Source organism: Lactuca serriola, chromosome 4 (genome assembly GCF_051521515.1).
Source record: "Lactuca serriola cultivar US96UC23 chromosome 4, Lser_US96UC23_V15, whole genome shotgun sequence".
In the NCBI taxonomy this organism is placed as follows: Eukaryota; Viridiplantae; Streptophyta; class Magnoliopsida; order Asterales; family Asteraceae; genus Lactuca; species Lactuca serriola.
Window position 1 is genome coordinate 187,626,163 of NC_136411.1, and position 10,147 is coordinate 187,636,309.

Consider the following 10,147-nt stretch of genomic DNA (forward strand, 5'->3'; position numbering starts at 1 on the left):
CAAACAAACATGTGCACATAAGTATCATACTGTAGCTCATATCATATAACAGTCAAACCGATCTAACAGATCACTAATCATAGCAACATCCCAGTAACCGGGGTGCAGACCTAATCGGTCACTAACATAGCATCATCCTATAACCAGGACAATCATGTGCACATAGATATCATATAACACTAGCATGTATATATAACAGTCAAACCGATCTAACAGGTCACTAATCATAGCAACATCCAAATAACTGGGGTACAGACCTGACCGGTCACTATCATAGCATCATCATATAACCAGCACAATCATGTGCACATAGATATCATATAACACTAGCATGTATGTATGTATGTATGTATGTATGTATGTATATATATATATATATATATATATATATATATATATATATATATATATAACAGTCAAACCGATCTAACAGATCACAAAGCATAGCAACAATCCTAACCAGTATACCGACCTAACCAATCACTAACATAGCATCATCATATATACCAGGATACCGACCTATACCAGGTCACTAACATAATACCGTCATAAAATTTACCAGGACGCCGATCTAACAGATCAATAAGCATATCAAACAAATAAAAGTATACAATCCGAGAAAAGGGTCGGCCTTGGTGCCTTAGACCCTGTTGATATAGTGAGGATAACTCACATTGCAATGCCGGACTGAACCACGAAATCATGCTCCCGAAACACTGCCCCAAACTCCAACACCTATCACCATCAAAGATCCAATTCATAAATACCCACTTACCAATTATCCTCAAAAGTCAAAACGATCAACCCTTGGTCAAAGTCAAAGTCAAAGTCAGCTATCAAGGTCAACAGTCCATGTTGCCTTAACTCATTGAGTACCCTCAGCTACTCGCCGAGTTCCTTGCATAACTTGCCAACTCGTCGAGTCACCATGCCACTCGCTGAGCCCAAGGCAATCTTCATCAGACTCGTCGAGTTGTTTATCCAACTCGTCGAGTTCATGACCATATTCATGTGACTCGCCGAGTCTACCATGCGACTCACCGAGTCCCTTCAGTCCTTCATCCATACATATACTTTTTAAGCCATGCTAAGGCTCCATACTACATATCCAACTTCCCAAGGCATGCTTATCATGTAAAGTTGCAAACTTTACGTGCATGCAAGGCTCTAATAACTCAAAATGCCAAAACCAAGCTTGAAATGGGGTTTTACACTTAAGGAGGGGTTTATACTTGCCCAAGCTGATAGCTTTATGGACTTACAAATCAAAGAGAGTTCACATATGAAGTTACAACTTCAGATCTGAGGTCATACCTAAGAATAGCTTCACAACCAAGCCAAGAAGCCCTAACTTCATCCAAAGAGATCTAGAAAGGAATGAGGCCAAGATCATGAATTGATACCTCAAATGAAGATAGTTGAGATAGACTTTAGACCCACAAATGTTCTTGCCTCCAACTTGTTGATCTTCAAGTTTCTTGCATCAAGGTCTTCTTCCCAATCTTGCAATTTACATTAATATGGAGCACACACACGAATTAGGCTTTCTGGACTCTCAAGAGGCTGCAAAGGAACTAAGGGAGGCTAATGATCCCTTAAATAGGGTGCCAAACCCCGAAAATTAGGGTTTCACCCTCCAACTCCAACTCGTCGAGTCACTCTTCCGACTCAGCGAGTTGGTCACTTAAACACGTGGCCCAAACCCGTTGCTACTCGACAAGTCAGGCAACCAAATCGTCGAGTAGATCTTGAATTCATGAGAATTTATAACCATAAATTGGTATTCAAGAATCAGGGTGTTAGAATTCTCCCCACTTGAACTTGACTTCGTCCTCGAAGATATGCTGTGGTGAACATCCTCAGATCGTGCTCCCGCACTCTGCCTCCGGATCCCACGCCGACTCGGACCTTCTTTGGTGCTCCCACTGTACCCTTAACAAACATACCTCCTTGACCCATAGAACCTTCACCCCTCTCTCCAGAATGGCCACAGGCCTCTCCACATAATCCAGGCGCTCACCGACCTGAATGTCATCCAACGGTACTACCGCCTCCTGATCCATGACGCACTTTCGCAAGTGCGAAATCGAGAAAGATGATGTGAATCCCAGTCGAACCTTTTCATAAGGTCTACCCTTCATGCCACTCTGCCAATATTGACAAATCCTGATGATCCAAAGCATCAGAAACCCAACTTTTCCTTTTTCCTGGAGCGAACCCTCTTTGCTGCCATGATAATGCATCTCTCAGCTTTCTAAATATTATACATAATCAATCCACCAATGCATACGAACACTCATGCCTAGCCCAAATAGCCTCGGGCTAGAATACCAGGTGAGCCTACGACGGCTCCAATTATCTCTAGGAGGGAATACCCTCGTATCCCTCACATGTTTGGCCCAAACAACCCCCGGGTTAGAATACCAAACATATCAAATCTATTCCATCATAGGGTCTAGTCATCCTCAGGATGGAATACCCTAGATTGGAAAACTTCCAAGAACATAACTCAGGTCTACACATAACTGGAGATCCAAGGTTCTATCCTTGCATCTCATCCACCATCCTCAGATTCGTCACCACCGAGTGCAACTTCCCCGAATCTTCAACAATACATTCAACCCGAACGCGCTCCTACAACAAACATAACCAACATAATCTCTATGCCCACAGCCTATAACTAGATACCCTTACGTGGTCCTCAACATAGGTCTGGATTGCCTCTGATCCCACAACATGAGTCTGGTATGCCTTCCCCAGGCCACAGCTCATGACTGGAATGCTCCCAATGACTGATACTATTGTCGTCACTTCAGTTGTCCAACACTCCGACCCTACAAATATTCACTTCCTCCTCCATTCGAAGGGCCTAATCGATGCTCCTTTCATCAACGAACAACATAACGATACAAAAACTACTACCACACATGAATCTCAAGTCATAAACCCACTTCAACTCTTCCTGTTACCATATGACGTTTCTCAAGCGAATTCGAAACCTCCTTGGTCCCAACTTATCTGCCCACAACCCGAACTTCGGACACCTCACCGATTACTGAACCAAAACACACACACAAACAACAGTCCTATGCGTCTTCCCGAAAAGAAACCGACTGGCTAGACCTGCTTCCACGCCCTGCCACCAACTCCTGCCACTATAATGAATGTTACATGACCCACGTCAGCCTCACATCCAACCTGGTCTTTAGTGACCCAACTTATCCTTACTTCAGACATGCTATGGCTCTATCACGGATGAAACCAACCCAAGATTCATCACAATAACTCAAACAATCATCAACATACCTACCACTACCGTTCAACCGGTACGACACTCATATCTAACCCATATCACTCTTCTGATTGGAATACCAATCATATCTAATCAATTCAACTATCGAGTTGAAATTTTCAGGGTTTGTTGGCCTACCTCCTCAACCCCACCGCTCCCTTTGAGCCTCCGTTCCTACGACTTACAGTAGGCCCGCACCGGGTATCTTGGCCTACTGCATAGAGCAGGACCGCCTCAACCCTATCCAAATGCCATAGATGATCATGAGAAAGATCTAACCCCGTTCCCAAAACCGGAATGACAGGATATTCTAATCCTAAACCTTCCCACAACTGTCGAATACCCATACGGATCCATTCTTAGTCCCCACTGGAGTATTACCCGATCCCAGAAGATGAAACCTCGGAGACACTCCGGACTGATGAGATCACCAAGACCATTTTGAGCTCCGTCCGACCACTAATAATAACTTCCGATCAACCAAAAATACAACGGAGTCTTCAGCCTACTCCAGCAACATGTTCAATACTTGGGGACAAACCTTCTGATTGATATAGCATAGAAGCCTACTCAATACATGAACATATATCTACGAACATATACATAGTCTTCAGCATGACTTGACCGCCCTACCAGGCCTTTAGTCTGTCTGGACCGTTCTTCGAGCCTTCGGTCTGACTGGTATGCCCCACTGGCCTTCAGTCTATCCGGACTGCTCTAGACCGTTGAGCATCTTCCTGGACCCCCTCCTGATGCTCTCTCTCATGCATCCTGTTCTCACCCACTTAGGGCTTCGAACTCCGGACTTACTCTGTGGACTATATCCCCAGCCTAACCCTAGGCCTCATGCCGATTGTCCACCCTCTTGGAAATTCGTGGTTTGTTCCCTGACCCGCGTGTCTACCACATACGCTAAATAACCCGCACTCCCATGTTGAATACACTGCTGAGCCCTGGTAGCTAACAAAACCCTCAATCTATCAATCCAAAAACCCTCAGAGTCGAGCACGCCCTTGACCGAATACTCGAACTGAACTGAATTCTTGACTAGAACTCCCACCTGGTTCCCCAACGTCTGCTATCAAGCACCCAGAATACGTGCTTCTTATGTTGAGGGAGTTTTACCGAACCCCCAATCAACACAACCCTCAAACCAAGCAGCCACTAGCGCCTCCATTATCCCTGTCGGGTTGTGAAACTTATTCCCTTTTCAAAACCTCTCCCACTTCCGCATTTTGGGGTAACACTCCCCACTTAGATTCGACTAAGCCTTCATAATACATGAAAACTAGAGGATTCTCAATCCTTCTCACTTCCCAACGACCAATCTGATGACAACCAACTTTTTCCCACTAGTGCTCCATTACTAGCCCATCCCGATTGATCACACACTTCCAAGAACCAGATGAAAATTTGCTGAACCCCAGAGAAACCGTCAGCCACTAATGCTTGAGCGACCCCACACTCATGTACTGAAGACCACAATGTAAATGCTCCAACTAATACCCCGACAACGAACCACTTCCCTTGGCATTTTCGTTCGTCAATCATGAACGGTTGCTAATACCACTAAGTCCTGACAATGTTGAATAACCATCCTGTGAAACCCTGTCTGCAAACTTCCCACGTATTACCCCTTTTTTTCCAAAGGTGTTCCAATAAACTTCTCGCTCTCAGGCTCTAGAATCAGTCTCTTCAGGGTTCGCACCCTGACTCACTTACCAGTTCAAACGTCCACATCTGATCTGCAGTAGCTAAAACAACCCCTACTCTAAACCGGGCCACAACTACTCCCAAGACATAATCTACAACTCTAAAAGTGCAATAGATCGTACAATCAATCCTTACCGTTCGATACAAGAGATCCAAGGCAAACCGGACTCCACACTTACTTATGCCACGTCGACCCACCTGCACTCACCGACGCTGAAATAATGTTGCCAACCTATACAACCAACTGAACCCAAGCTGGAAGACAACCCGTCCCCGGGTTACAAGCCTACTCACTCCTTAGAGCTCAAAAACTGAGAGGGCACAATCCTTGCCCTAGAAAACGACAATCCAATCCATCAACTAACCATTCCACTTACAACTTCAAATCCCCAGCTGAACATCACCATCACTCCCTTCTGGTCCCTGTGTCACACATTCCGGTCTCGAGCAAAACCCCCGAGCCTTAAATCTAGATACCCACATGCTAGCGTCTCCCACTCAACCCGCGGAAATATAACGAATACAGATCATCCTCATGATCCCAGATAATTGCAGCCCTCTGCTCATCAGAATATGCACCAATAACAAGTCCCGGTACTAGAAAGCTCGACTATGTCCTCTCCTTTGCCGTCGTTACAGCTGTTAAAACTGTCGCGGCAACCGTCTCAGGAATGGCTGCATAGCGCTCGTTGAAATACTCAACCATGGCGGTCTTAATAGACTCGACATCTCCGGAAACTGCCCCCAGACAATCTTGATCACCTACTCCCAGATGATCTCACTAACACGATCCGCTGAAAATGTTGGCCTATCATGGCTGCCCACTCCCGATCCTAACCTGGATCCGGTCTCAAGACGTCTCGAATATTCCATACCATAACTGGGAACTGACTCTCCAACCCAACCCTAGGGGTTGTGACTTCCTTGATATGCGTATGGGTCTTGTGCTTTCAGTAGTACAGTCCCATACTACCTTCCACACCTACCCATATTTGTCTCAAGTATCACCACAACACCCTACCATATACATATACATAGCAAGCGATAAATCCTCACTCCTAGAGGAATGCTAAATATCTCATAACTGGCCTCCTGCACTCTCACTACCCACCCATCCATGAAACTTCCACCAACCCCTACAGCACTAGTGTATGCTAGCCATACATAACGCCGGACCCTATAGACTTTCGAATATCCAATCTTACCCTAAGCCCTAACCAATAAGAACAGAACATAAGGCCAGATCAAATATTCTCAGGCTATAAGATCTTAATTATATACAGCTGCGATGCATACACAAGTAAATACTGTAATGATGTCAATCTCATATATGTAAAATCATTTTGAAAATCTTTCCCAGATTTAAGACTGGATTCACACGATTGTCCTCCAATTCACTCAAACCAAGGCTCTGATAACAACTTATAACACCCATAAAAATTCAAGCAAATTTAAAACTTTGTAAAACATTTGAAACCATTTAATTATTACAATTTGTTTTCAAAATAGTTTATACATCAGAGTTCCCAGAAATCATAATCGTCAATCGAGGAAGTGTACGGTCACGCCTTCGCCTACCCGCGGCCATCCGATGAACCTGAAACAATAAACTGAAATTGTAAGCCCAAAATCTTAGTGTGTTACCCCAAAAATACGAACCTCATATAACCATAATCATAATCATAATTATACCATGTCAACAAATACAGAACAACATGCATAATGAGCCTTCAGCCTGACTGGACCACTCCCGAGCCTTCGGCATGACTGGACCGCCTCGCAGGGCCTACAGTCTATCCAGACCGCTCACATGGTATGTTGGCCTACAGCACAAAGTAGGACCGCCTCAACCAACCCCTAACCAAACAAACATGTGCACATAAGTATCATACTCTAGCTCATATCATATAACAGTCAAACTATTCTAACAGATCACTAATCATAGAAACATCCCAATAACCAGGGTACAGACCTAATCGATCACTAACATAGCATCATCCTATAACCAGGACAATCATGTGTACATAAATATCATATAACACTAGCATGTATATATATATATATATATATATATATATATATATATATATATATATATAACAGTCATACCGATCTAACAGGTCACTAATCATAGCAACATCCCAATAACCGGGGTACAGACCTGACCGGTCACTATCATAGCATCATCATATAACCAGGACAATCATGTGCACATAGATATCATATAACACTAGCATGTATATATATATATATATATATATATATATATATATATATATATATATATATATATATATATGTAACAGTCAAATCGATCTAACAGATCACAAAGCATAGCAACAATCCTAACCAGTATACCGACCTAACCAATCACTAACATAGCACATCCTATATACCAGGATACCGACCTAAACCACGTCATTAACATAATACCGTCATAATTTACCAGGACGCCGATCTAACATATCAATAAGCATATCAAACAAATAAAAGTATACAATCCGAGAAAAGGGTCGGCCTTGGTGCCTTAGACCCTGTTGATATAGTGAGGATAACTCACATTGCAATGCCGAACTAAACCACGAAACCATGCTCCCGAAACACTGCCCCAAACTCCAACACCTATAACCATCAAAGATCCAATTCATAAATACCCTCTTACCAATTATCCTCAAAAGTCAAAACGGTCAATCCTTGGTCAAATTCAAAGTCAACTATCAAGGTCAACAGTCCATGTTAACCTTAACTCACTAAGTACCCTTAGCTACTCACCAAGTTCCATGCATAACTTCCCAACTCGCCGAGTCACCATGCCACTCGTCGAGCCCAAGTTGATGACCATCTTCATGTGACTCGCCGAGTCTACCATGCGACTTGTCGAGTCCCTTCAGTCCTTCATCCATACAGATGCTTTTTAAGCCATGCTAAGGCTCCATACTACAAATCCAACTTCCCAAGGCATGCTTATCACGTAAAGTTTCAAACTTTACGTGCATGCAAGGCTCTAATGACTCAAAATGCCAAAACCAAGCTTGAAATGGGGTTTTACACTTAAGGAGGGGTGCATACTTGCCCAAGCTGATAGCTTTATGGACTTACAAATCAAAGAGAGTTCAAATCTGAAGTTACAACTTCAAATCTGAGCTCATACCCTAGAATAGCTTCACAACCAAGCCAAGAAGCCCTAACTTCATCCAAAGAGATCTAGAAAGGAATGAGGCCAAGATCATGAATTGATACCTCAAAGGAAGCTAGCTGAGATAGACTTCAGACCCACAAACATTCTTGCCTCCAACTTGTTGATCTTCAAGTTTCTCGCATCAAGGTCTTTTTCCCATTCTTGCAATTTACACTAATATGGAGCACACACATGAATTAGGGTTTCTGGACTCTCAAGAGGATGCAAAGGAACTAAGGGAGGCTAATAATCCCTTAAATATGGTGCCAAATCCCGGAAATTAGGGTTTCACCCTCCAGCTCCAACTCGTCGAGTCACTCTTTCGACTCGGCGAGTTGGTCACTTAAACACGTGGCCTAAACCCGCTACTACTCGACGAGTCAGGCAACCAACTCGTCGAGTAGATCTTGAATTCATGAGAATTTATAACCATAAATTGGTATTCGAGAATCGGGGCGTTACACACTGGAATCAACAATTCCACAACACTATCATTGTAATCAGAAACAAACATAAAATCTATTCAAAAGCATTGCCCTCTAGTTGCCTCAAGCAAGTAAATATTTAATTTTGAAATAGGCTTCAGATCTTCAAAAGGAATTAATACTCTTGCATTTGCACTTATACCAACAGTTATAGTGAAAGTATATTATTGTCCTTTTTACAATTACCTGAATCAGGACATTTGCCAGGTTGATGAAGATGCTGAGTCTTCCAATTTTGGAATCCATTGCCACCGATGACTTGTTTTTCCAACGTTTGATATTTGATTCATTTGTGAAAATAACCTACAAAAATTAATGATATAAAACAACGTATTAGTGTTTTATAAAACTGGAAAATATAATAAAATGTAGAGGAGTATATGTAGCTAGTAGAAGTAAGATGAGATTATTTGGGAATTTGATGTGTTGTAGGGTATGAGGAGAAGAAAGTAAATGGATACCTCAATTTCCATGGCAGGAGGTTCCTCAGATGTGGTGTTCATCACATGGATTGAAGGGAACAAATATTATTGATCATAATGTAAGTTATTAATCTCAATTAGGAATTTAGATGTAAAGTTAAGGCTAAATGATTCAAGAAATAAGAGTGTGTACTTCAATTTATTTTCTAATAATGGTCTGTTGAACATAATTAGCAATAACTGAGTCTGTAAAACCATTCCGAACAAACACTGTCACTAACAATAATAATAAAGGTCTGTTTGGTTGAAAATTTCCAAGTTGTGGAGACTCAAATGCCTCTCTGTTGCTTGATATTTCATATATACCTTATAATTCCAAAAGGCCTTAATAATTCTGGTTTTTCCCCAAAGAACGATGATCTCCAAATCACAACATCAGCCAACTTCCCTACCTACAAACAACAATTTCATTTACATCAAACACAATGCATATGTTTGTTTAATTTATCAAATGAAAAATAAAACTTATTTTTTTACACACCTCAACCAACCCAACATAGTCGGATAACCCGTTAGGCATGACCTGCTATTCAATTAATCCCAAAAATATAAAAGAAGCAGGTTAATTAATCCCAATACAGAAATCAAGAAAGAACAATAACATTATTCAAGTCGCCGCTGCCTTTTCGGGAGGAAGATGCTAAGTTCAACGGGTTTCAGATAACCTCAGAGTAAAAAAAAACCCACATAGAACAACCACCACTTACAAATCGCATAATCCGTATCTTTAAAAAACCAAAATGGACAGTCAAATTAGGGCATGAAATCTTCAAAGGAATCTAGATAACTGAAGTCGATGCAATTTATTGAGAGATGAATATATATATATATATATATATATATATATATATATATATATATATATATATATATATATATTTGATGGGAAATCGAGGGTTGAAGGCAGTGGAAGTGACTGATCAGATGAGCATACCTTCAGAACCGATTCGAACAAACATATGTTGAAAGATATTTGACGATTGTTGATTTGCCTACA